At 40.8% G+C, this 12,110-nt stretch overlaps 1 protein-coding gene across 2 annotated transcripts in view; it reads right to left on the bottom strand.

Moving 5' to 3' along the window:
- PELI2 (pellino E3 ubiquitin protein ligase family member 2) overlaps window positions 1-12,110 on the bottom strand; it is a 183,859-nt gene that overhangs the window by 119,961 nt on the left and 51,788 nt on the right. The gene's annotated exons all lie outside the window — the stretch shown is intronic.

The following is a 12,110-nucleotide window of genomic DNA, read 5'->3' as shown; positions in this document are numbered from 1 at the left end:
ACACAAGTTTTGTAGAGCACGTTATCACACTACTTATAATAGAGAAAATTTGAAAACTGAGTTAATTTACTAAATGTGCCTGAAATATAAATGGACCCGTGCAAGTACCTGCGGGTCTGTAGGACACTGACCCATTAGAACCACCAGCTGTCCCACCCTATGTCCAAGGCAGGCCGCAGCACCTGGCCACTCATTCAGCAACCAGGGCTGGGCAGGCTGAAGACAGAACAGACCCCTGCCTTCAAGGGACTTGCTTTCCAGCATGACAAGACAACAGGCTGACAACTCTAGCCCAGTGTAGAACTCTTGTGGAGATATACACACACACACTTTTTTTTTTTTTTTTTGAACTTTAGGAGTCCACAAAAGGACTTTTCACTGAGGCTAGGAGTGAGGAGTATCAGAGTTCCCAGGGGAAAGGTCATCTGGGCCATGTCTTAGAGGGTGGCAAGAGTATAGTGCTCACAGCTAGAGCACATTCATGGCCACCCCCGGGGAATTTAACTTGAGTGTCAGGCTGCAGCACAGAGCAGACAGAGCCTGTCCCACAGGGCTCACCTGACAGCAAAATAAGGATAAAGAGTGAAGCCTGAATGAGCTTACTCATCAGGAGCTCCTGAGGCCGGACTCCACTAAGCTCCCATTAACTCAACTCTGGTAAGAAAAACCCCAAAGTTCCCTGAAGCCATGTATTCATGCCTCACCCCCAACATGGGTGTGATCAATAAAGGGCTTTCAAGTAGGTTTCTCCGTGCATCAGGCAGCAGCCTGGGACTTCAAAGGGCTGAAGCACTTTTTCACAAAAGAGAAGGTCAACAGCACACTTCAATGTGAAAGGCAAAGGTGTAACAAAAGAGCCCACCAGCAAACTGAAGACAGTCCATGATACCTCTGGGACATGCCCTCCAAGGTCAGGACTTCTTTTCAGCCACACAGAATTTATTCTCGTGTTGCTTTTACTACTTCCTGTTCTAAGTACCACTTCAAACAAACCAGCTCCTAAATGCAAGCCTCCATGGCCGTGCCCTTTGCAGAGAAGCCTCCCTCTGGAGAGCTGGATTCCAGACTGGACAGCTTGTGCTAACAGTGCTGATAATCCTTATGTTGCCAAAGCAACTTCCACTCTTACTAACAAATACCATATTCATTTATTGCATCATTACAGCATTCCTAGTTCAGAAATAAATGGACTTTCCAAGCCACAATCCTGGAAGGTAAGAGACTCAGGAGCAGAATATCCAGCATGGTTCCTGTCCCTCAGAGTACTCTGCCTGGTACCTGCAGCTACAGACTGGTATTCTCGGGCCTTGGGCACCACATCTGGCTGGGGGACCTTGGACTACTTACTGAGCTTCTCTAAACTTCAAGTACCTCGCGTGTGAAAGGGAGTCAGAGGACAGAAGGTTCCTTCCAACTTTCACGTTCCATGTTTTTAAAAAGGAATGTTATAGGCAGAAGATGCTCTTCCTCCATGGAAAGACAGGATGGATGTAAGTGAACCAGGCATAATTCAAATAAGTCTACATAATGGCATATGTAAGAATAAATACAAGTATTCTCCCACACGGACATCTTAAAAGCAACTCATTAATTAAAGTGTGCTTTAAGGACAACACAAATTAAATATGATTTTTCCAACTGATATGTGAATCAAGTCAACAGTAAAATTATTATATCCCAGTAAAGCAGATGATTACATTGATAATTAAGTTAGTGAGTGCCAGAGTCGAGCTTTCCAACAAGCTGCGCCGACACTCAGGATCCAAGAGAACTAAAGAAAAGAAACACAAACTCTTTTCCTGCCTGCCAGTTCTGTGATGGCTTCCCCAGCCTTTCATCTCCCCCAGTACAAGGTCAAAGGCTGCTCAGTAACACAAGGTATTTTGTATTCAATTTCCCACAATAGTACACAGAAGTTTTCTCATGCTACTGTAACAAATTATCACAAAACGCAGCAGCTCCAAACACAGATTTGTTATCTCGAAGACCTGAGGCTCCACAGGCATTCTCTGCCCAAGCCTCGGGAGACTGAAATCAAGGGGACAGCGGGGCCGTATTCCTCTCTGAGGTTCTAGGTAAGGTGTTTTCTAAGGACATGCAGGCTGTTAGCAGAACTGAGTTCCATGTGACCATAGGGCAGAGGTCTTTGTTTCCTTGCTGCTGCCTGCCAGAGCTGTCCTCAGCTTCTAGAGGTGGCCCCTGCCTCCAACGTCAGAGCAAGGACAGGCAGGTGGAGTGCTGCTCATGCTTCAAACTTCCCTGCCTCTTCCTTCTGCACATTTCTGTGAGTTTTCCACCTTCCTCTTCCATTTTTAAGGACTCGTGAGATTATTGTAAACTGTGGGGGTGGACCCAAGTAAGTCCCCTGTGTTCAGTTCCTCAACTTCAACTCCATCTGCAAAGTCCCCTCTACTATGTGAGATAATGTGTTGACAGGTCCCAGACAATAAGGCATGAGCATCTTTGGTAGAGGGGAGCCTTATGCTGCCAACCATATCATAAGTACGTAAAAGACATAAATACCTTTTGGGAGGAAACAGTAATTCTTCTGCCCACCCCGCAGAGCAGAGATTTAGAGTAAGTATCAATGAACAGGAAAGACAGCAGCAAGGACCTTGTGATTATTTTGTACACACACAAGAAACTCCATTCATTATTGGTGCTTGAACCGATGAAAACATATGTTAGAAGGATTAGAGAAAACGAAAATGTTAGTGCCAAACTACGTTAATGGCGAATGGGATATTCTAAATCTACTTCAACTTTCTGGGATTATTTGCTGTGAACCGTACCTCAAAATTTAGTTTTAAGAATTCTATAAAATATCTCACAACCTACCTTAAAGCCTCACACAAACTGAAATGGAGAAATGGTGATAAATAATTACTGTTTGAGATCTTCAATCAGTACAAGTCAAACTGTCTAGCGTAAACACAACAGGAGAGATGTCAACATTTAAGGGCTTTGAAGGAAAAGTGTACTTTTTTGTTATTTTTTAAAGATTTTATTTATTTATTTGACAGACAGAGATCACAAGTAGGCAGAGAGGCAGGCAGAGAGAGAGGAAGGGAAGCAGGCTCCCTGCCGAGCAGAGAGCCCGATGCGGGGCTCGATCCCAGGACCCTGGGATCATGACCAGGCCAAAGGCAGAGGCTTTAACCCACTGAGCCACCCAGGCACCCCAAAAGTGTACTTAAATAAGAAAAGCTACTATTTACTTTGTGTCGAAGCTAAACCAAAAAAGGGAAAAGAACAGCTCACAAATTACTAAACTTACGCTATTTGCAATGGCAAATCCATCAAAAACCTTAGAAAACCATACAAGTACTGGTTAGCCAAAATATATAGAAATAGAGTAGTTAATAACTAATTCTTGATGTTAAAACTCCTAACATGTAAAACATAAAATGAGAAAATCACCTAGACAGATTTATAAAAATTATTCATGTCAGGAGTGCTAATATTTAACAATCAGAATTATAGTAAGTATAAAAGTAAAAAATTTGAAACATTCCATGGTCTGAATAGTATGAACTATAGATAGTATAAAACTGTTCCCAAGCCATCCAAGTCAGAGCACCAATCAACCACCATATCATGCTAATATATTTCCAAGTAATCTGTTAATTGTTAGATATTACTGGTGTGATCCTTTACTTGATGTAAAGGGTCACAACTAAGCAATGTCTGAGCTAGGATTTCATATGACAAACGAAGCTCTTCCAATAACTTCCCCCATTTAACTGAAAGCCAAGGAGTAAATGGAGTCTTACAGAGACTTTCCTTTAACATAATGTTGCTCCTGGTAAATCTACTACCTTCTGTTGAACAAGTACCCATTCAGTTCCATATTTTCCTAGCCCCAATATTACAATTTTTATGTTCAGTATTTCTATCATCACCTAAGCCAAGAAAGCCACTAATTGGACTGTCCTAGTCAATTATCTAGCTTACTTTTACAAAATTTCATTCACCTTCCATCCACATGCTTTGAAACCAGCGTCATGATCAAATTCCAAAGATGAATTAATTAAAAGGAAGTCAGCTATACTCTTCAGATTTGTTATCAAATAAGAATTCTCATGTTAGCTGGATAATTTAATAGTTTTTCTCTTGGAATATTCTGCTGTATTTCAAATTTGTTTCGCAAGTATTCTCCATTTCTCTATCACGGTTTTTTGTATTTGGTTTTATATATGCTACCACCCATTTGTCAAGTAAATCTATCTATTTTAATAATTGAAATTTCTTTCTTCTAAAATCAAAGAAATAAGAATGGTTAGAATTGAATGTAATAAAGCCAAATCTCTTAAGTATTTAATCATCTAAATGCCATCTCACAGTTTCTATTAAAGTGAATATTCAGGTCTTTGATTTCCAAACTCAGTTTGCATCAATAATGCCACAAGCTGCCCATCTCACTGGAACCATTTTTCTTGAGTGACAGTAAAGTTTAATATATTTCGAGACTTTGTTCCTTCCAGCTCCATGCAATCGAAAACCATCAGCTATCTTCAAAGTCTTGAATATTGTATTTTAAGTAAATTGTTAAACCACTTCTATGTGAAATGGTTGCAGCTTTGTCAGTAAGGACTGAAATTTTACTGCACTGATTTACAAGCTTTCCAAGAAGGTGTTCTCTCATCTAATATGTTTTGCAACAATCCAGACCATAACTCTAAACTGCCACACTACATTCAGATAAGAGTTATTTTTTGAAATCTCAATAAATACTAAATCGGAAAATTATTTTAAACTATGCAGTATGTTGTTGGTATTTGAAGTAACCTTTTTTTCTTTTTTCCTTGGCTTTAACAAAACTCTTTGATAAAAATGTTTTTGGAAGTCATTTCAATCTTTTTTTTTTTTTTTTGAAACTGAGGTTTATAGGTTTTCCAGCTTTGAGATATATTTGACATATAACATTAAGTTTAAGGCACACAGTATGTTACCTTGGTCCACTTCTGTACTGTGAAATGACTACCACCGTATCCCTAGTGGGTGCCTCCATAGTATCATATAATTACCATTTCTTTTTTGTGATGAGAACACTTCAGATCTACTCCTCACGTTCAAGTATATAAAACAGTTTTCTTAACGATGATAAGCATGCTGTACATGAGATCGCCAAACATTATTCAAATGATAACTGGAGGTTTCTAAGTGTTTGTATACACTGACCAGCATCTCCCCATATCCTCAACCCTTTGGGCCCAGATAGATACCATCCATCATTCCAGTCTGTTTCTAGGGTTTCAGGTTTTTAGATTCCAGATATAAAAGATAGTATCTATCTTTCTGTCTGACTTACTTCACTTAACATAATGCCCTCTAGGTCCATCTAGGTCTTTGTAAATGTCAGGAGGTTTCTTCTCATGGCCAAACAGTATTACACTATATAGACATACACAGTTGGCCCTTCAACAGAGGTCTGACCAATGTGGGTCCACTTAACACAGATTGCTTTCATATGGTAGTACTCTAAATGTAGTTTCTCTTCTTTAGGATTTTCTTAACCTTTTATTTTCTCAGTTTACTTTTAACACAGACCTGTACCCCTGGGGCAAATGATACATTATATGTTAGTAAAAAAATACAGTATAAAATACATGTAACATACAGCCTAGGGTTAAATGACTGTTTATCAGTAAGGCTTCCAGTGAAGGCAGGCTATTGGTAAATTACAGGGAGTCAAACTTTTATGAAAATTTCCAACTGTTTGGCTGGTGGGGGGCGGGTGGCTGGTACTCCTAACAGCCACGTTGTTCAAGGGTCAACTATGTCCCACATTTTCATAAACCATTCATTCAAACTGCTACAAACATTTAGGTTGATCCCATACTTTGACTACTGTAAAGAATGCTACAAAGAACATGGGAGTGCGGGTATCTCTTGGAGATGCAGTTTTCATTTCCTTTGGATATATAGTCAAAGCAGGACTGCTGGATCAGAAAGCAGTTCCAGGTTTAGTTTGAGGACCTTCCATATGGTTTCCCACAGTGGCTGCACCAGTTTACATTCCCACCAACAGTGCATGAGAATTTCCTTTTTTCCGTATCTTTGCCAATACCTCTCTTGTCTTTTTGATGACATCCATTTTAACAGGCATGAGATGATGTTTCATTGTGGTTTTGATTTGCATTTCCTTGATCATTAGGGTCCCTGAGCACCTTTTCACATACCTGTTGGCCATCTGGAGGTCTTCTTTGTAAAAGGATCCATTCAGAACCTCTGCCCATTTTTAAATCACACGGTTTTGGTATTGAGTTGTAGGAGTTCCTCACAGATTTTGGATATTAACTCCTTATCAAATATAGGATTTGAAAATCCTATTTCTCCTATTCTTGAAGTTGCCTTTTCATCTTGTTGACCATTTCCTTTGCTGTGCAGAAGCTTTTTAGTTTGGTGTGGTTTCACTTGTTTATTTTTGCTTTCGTTGCCTTCACTTTTGGTGTCAAGAAATCAATCATGCCAGACCTATGTTAAGCAGTTTATTCCCTATATTTTATTCTAGGAGTTTTATAGTTTAAGGTCTTATGTTCAAGTCTTTGACCCACTTTATGCTGTTTTGTTTTGTCTATGGTGTTAGATAGGGGACCAGTTTCATTCTTTTGCATGTGGCTGTCCAGTTTTTCCAATGCCATTTATTGAAGAGACTGTCTTTCCCCCTTTGATAATTCTTGGCTCCTTTGTAATTAAATAGACCATATATGCGTGGGTTATTTCTGGGCTCTCTATTCTGTTCCACTGACCTGGGGGTATGTTTATATGGCAATACCATCCTGTTTTGATTACTATTAAGTTTGTGATACAGTTAGACATCAGACAGCATAATGCCTCCAGCTTTGTTGTTCTGCTTCAACACTGGCTTGGCTATTTGGGTTATTGGGTGGTTCCACACATGCTTTCAGGCTCTTTATTCTACTTCTCTGAAAAATACCATTGGAATTTTCATAGGTATCACACTGAATCTATAGATCGCTTTGCGTAGAATGGACATCCATGTTTGTTTATACTCATGAGCTGGAAGCATGGTCTTTCCATCTATTTGTGTCTTCAGTTCCTTCCATCGACATCGTATAGTTTTCAGTGGACCTATCTTTCACCTCCCTGGTTCAACTTATTCCTATTTTATTCTTTCTGATGCAATTGTAAATGAGATTGTTTTAATGTCTGAGTTTGTTACTGATTATTGTATACTGATTTTCTATCTTGCAACTTTACTGAATTTGTCTAACAGTTTTTTGGTGCGGTCTTCTAAGTTTTCTATACATAATATTGTGTCATCTGCAAATAAACCATGTTACTTATTCCTTCCCAATTTGGAAGACTAGCTCCTTTTCTTGCCTAACTACTCTGCCTAGGACTTCTAATACTATACTGAACAAAAGTGGCCAGACTGGGCATTCTGGTCTTGTTCCCGATCTTAGAGAAAAAGCTTTCGGTTTTTTTACCGTTGACTACGAGATTAGCTGTCGGCTTATCACATATGGCTTTTATTAGGTTGAGGTACATTTCTTCTATACCCAATTTGTTCAATATTTTTTAATCATAAATGGATGCTGAATTTTGGGTGTTTTTCCTTATCTATTGGGATGATCGTAAGACTCTTACTCTCATACTGTTAATGTAGTATATTACACTGATTTGCAGATGTTGAATCATTCTTGCATCCCAGGAATAAATCCCACTTGACCATGGTGTATGATCCTTTTATTGTACTGCTGAATTTGGTTTGTTGGTATTTTAAGAATTTTTACATCTACATTCAATCAATCAGGGATAATGGCAGGCGATTTTCTTCTCTTCTAGTGTCCTTATCTGGTTTTGGTATCAGGGTAATGTTGGCCTTGTAAAAAGTTTCAAAGTAGTCCCTCTCCAATTTTTGGAAGAATTTGAGAACTCCTATTACTTCTTATTTAAATGTTTGGGAGGTTTCACCAGTGAAGTCTTCTGGTCCTGTACTTTTAATTAGCAGTCAAACCCCTAAATAACCTCCTTATTAGTAATTGGTCTGTTGAGATTTTCTATTTCCTCATGACTCAGTAGGTTGTATGTTTCTAGGAATTTATCCATTTCTTCTGCATTGATCAATTTGTTGGCATAGGATGGTTCATTGTAATCTCGTATGATCTTTCTTATTTCTGTGGCAGCAACTGTAATGTCTAATTTTGAGTCCTGTTTTCTTGGTGAGTCTAAAGATTCATCTTTATATTTTCAAAAAACCAGCTCTTAGTTCCGTTGCTCTTCTCTATTGTCTTTTTTTCTCTCCATCGGCTCCTGCTCTGACCTTTGTTATTTCCTCCCTTCTCCTACCTCCAGGCTTAGTCTGTTGCTCCCAATTCTAGCTCCTTGAGGCATAAAGTTAGGTTGTTTGGGTTTATATTTTGTCAAAATCATCAAGATAGATTCCATTCTATAAATAAAACAAAGTAAAACAACAACAACAACAGAAAGACAACTATTTAAAAGCTGCATTGAACAGTCTGAGGATAATGATAAACAGGGGATTCCTCAAGCACAGAAGGTTGCAGCTTCAGAATGACCATGCAGCAGAGACAGGCCTCCAACTGCACCAAGACCCAGGCTGGACAGACAGACAATGCTTCAAAAGCAGACCCCGCTACAGCCTACAAAATTAGCTTGAAATAATGAGTTTACGTTGCAGTTTGTATCAGCACGTCTGAGTTACTACCATATCATTCACTGCTACAGAAGAGTGTCAGTATCAACCAGGAGAGCCGTCGCAGCACCAACAGCTCAAGAATGGTCCTGGCTGCAATGGTCACTTGAAATGGTTCCGACTTCTTGCTCAATGGTCACTCCGAGAGCACGGATATTTTCCATTCTGAAATATGCCAACTGGAACAAAGGGATAGTCCATCACTTTTGAAAAATAAAAATGCCCAAAAAAGGAAATTTCAATAAAGCACAGCCTACAAGGGAACACGATGATCAAGAGTTTTCCTCCGCGACGTGGCTAAATTTAAACCATGGTGCTACCAAAATAGTCACCATCGCCACCACTGGCCTATTTACTGGTCAGGAGCAAAACAGTTGCCCCACAGCCTTAAAAGGAAATGACCAAACAAAAAAGGACTTAAATTCTCAGTCTGATGAGGCCATGTCCTCTACTTAATACCCTCCAATGTTTTCTTTTAGAAAAAACCCAAATCTCTGTTCCAGATCGCTCTGCTCTCCTAGCTAACTCCTCCTGAGCCCTCGCCTCGAAGCTCCCGTGCCCTCAGAGGTCCTGCCCTGTCCACCCCATCCAAGCCCTACTCCTGTTCTCACAGCTCTGTCATCATTTCCTGCCTTGCACAACGCGCAGCTAAGCATGTGTTCATACGAGAACCCACTGTTTGCCTCCTCACTAGACAATTCGCTCCATGCAGACAAGGTCTGCACACCGCAGAACTAATCCTAGCGCACACTGGGCCACAAAAACGTGCTGCGTAAGTACATGAATAGACGAACGGTGAATAAATTGCTAAACGCCCTATGCCCATGTAACAGAACTGCCAGAAGTAGAACAAGGTTTTACTTTAGGTTTTCTTTAAATAATTACATAAGAAATGAAATAGCTGAGTATTACTCTCTCAAGAGTAAATATACACACGAGGAGAGATTATACGAACGAGATTGCCCAACAAGCACGTCCTTGCCATCCACACAGGACTTTGCGTGAACAGGGGCATGCACGAAGACTAAGAGGCCCCATTTTCTAGCAACCACTACTATTCACAAGGGGGTACACCTTGGTGTGCCCCCAGGTGGTGGGGCAGACAAAAGAAACACAGGATGTCAGCACTTGGCCTTCTGATTAACCATGGTAACCACACCTGCCGTTCTAGGTCTTCTGTCTGCAAGTCAAAATCAAAGAGGACCCTTTCATTACCCATACTGCAGAACGAGACATTTCAGAGCAGACAAACCACGGCTGATGCAGGCCCAACGGCTTATGCCAAGTACACCACATGCCCTGGCATTCTGACAGGAAATGGGATGTGCAAGAAAGAAGTAAAAACAGGCCAGCAGGCCCTGGGACGGGTCCAGAGGCAGAGACTCACGAAGAAGGGTGCCCACAGGTACCAGAGAAAGGGAGTCCAGGGTGAAGTCAATGCATCACTGCAAAACCCAAGTGGGCTAACAACCGAGACGAGGACAGGCTGAAGGGCTGGAGGTCTTTCAACAAGAAAGCTGTGCGTACACAAGTAGAATCTACTGGAGAGTATGGTCACTTTCAAGTGACAGTGGACTCTAAGTTACACCATATAAGTGGGAAAAGTGAAGGGAGAGTCAAACTAGATGAGTTAACAAATTATCACCCAAGGATGCCAATGTATAACACAAGTTAGGGCAAACAGAGGGGCCCAAGTACACAGTCACCGAAATATGCACAAGATGGACTGCAGGTGGGTGAGGCCCAGAGACACAGAGGAAGAGGCAACTTATGTCAATAATGTAGGGATTAAGAACAGACTGAAAGGGAAACACAATGAAATCATTTCTAGTTCCATAAACTGGAAAGATGGGGGGGGAGAAGGCGAAGAGGAAAAAAGACTATTGGTGGGGGAAAAAAAAAATCAACATTCAGTTCAGGTGAGGCAGGAGGAGGAACATTTGAAGGAAAGGTTAAATGTCTAAGAGACTTTGTGTAGGGGTCAACAGAGCAGGTGGCAGCCGGAGGAGCAGGGCACAGCTGATCAGGGGTGGGAACAGAAGGAGTGAGGACCAAGGGGCTGGGCTCAGGTGGGATGGAATCCTGCGCGTGAGGCCCTCCACGCACATGGTACCAGGAGGAGTAAGATGCAGAAGGGCAAGGCAGTAAGGGCGAGCTGATCCACTCACAGTAAGTGTGTCTGGTCTATTCCTTTCCCTCAGCCCTGACCCCTGCTGGCTGACCCCCGCCAGGCCTAGCCGTGTCCCTTTCCTCACAACTAAAAATCTCAAAGGGGACAGAAAGGAAGTTGGAGCCAAGTCACTTCCCAACACCTTTCAAGAATGTCCACATTAACCCCTGTTGATAGTCTGGTTCTCTCTGAGCTGTTCCTGCCCTCTAGCCTTTAATAATTTCTCCATTTTCCCTTTTTTTTTCCTTCCCCCAAGCCAGAATCATGTGTTGCTTATAACCAAAGTATCTTGCCGGATTCAGCATAGCTCCTGTCCACAGCCAACTCATTCATTTTGTAGAGGAGGAAACCGAGGCCCCGAGAATATAGGTTTTTCCCAGGTTACAAGACCAAAGACCAATTTCCCTACTCCTAGTAATGGAGACCATAAACACAGATGGAGACCAAAAGTTTTAGAGTTATTTAAATGTTAGGTAAAATCTAGGTATAAAAGGTTAAAGTTTTATAAAAAGCTAAAATTGGAGTTGATGGAGGGGGGTAAAAAAAACAAGGGAAAAGCCACTGATCTGGAGAGTGGCTACCGGAAGATCTATTTCAAATTCCAGCTGTATTTCATATTTTATCACAACGCGAAGCCTGAGGACTCAAAGATTTCTATAAAAATGTTCTTAAATATCTGAAGCCACTGTATCAATATCAAATCTAAGCTTAAGGAAAATAAAGGTACAGAGCGAGAGGAAGGGAAGACGATGCCAATCCATGGGCAAATATGAGGACCGGGTCTACAGCATCAGAACATTTTGGCACTGATCACATGCTTAAACACTTTTGTCTTCGCATCCTCCGAATATTTTTCGACTTAATATTTCTCCTACTTCCTTAACCTCCCAAGACTGTTACTTCACTTCCCCTTTTCTCAGAATCTTTGTAAAGCTCATTTCCTTTGTTTTCCTTATCCAGCGTCCTTCCCTTCCTAGAACTTAACTTTATTTCCCTTTCTCTAGCCAAAACCTTGGCTGCTAAATATTAATCTTTCCTGTTTCCTTGGTGTTTGATATTTTTGGATCTAACCATTCCCTCATTAATACAAGACAATCTTAACTGGTACATTCTAGGAAATTTTTTCCATGGCACAGCTTCAGAAACAACAACAGCAGCTTTTTTTAAAAAATAAAAACATTAACCAAGGTGATCAGTTTCTAGGACAGAGCATAAATACCACACATGCTTCCCTGAAGCTATTCATTTCCCTTTGAA

Source organism: Mustela erminea, chromosome 5 (assembly GCF_009829155.1).
Source record: "Mustela erminea isolate mMusErm1 chromosome 5, mMusErm1.Pri, whole genome shotgun sequence".
NCBI classification, from domain to species: Eukaryota; Metazoa; Chordata; class Mammalia; order Carnivora; family Mustelidae; genus Mustela; species Mustela erminea.
The sequence above is the reverse complement of the archived record's forward strand: the minus strand, read 5'-3'. Positions and strand labels throughout refer to the sequence as shown.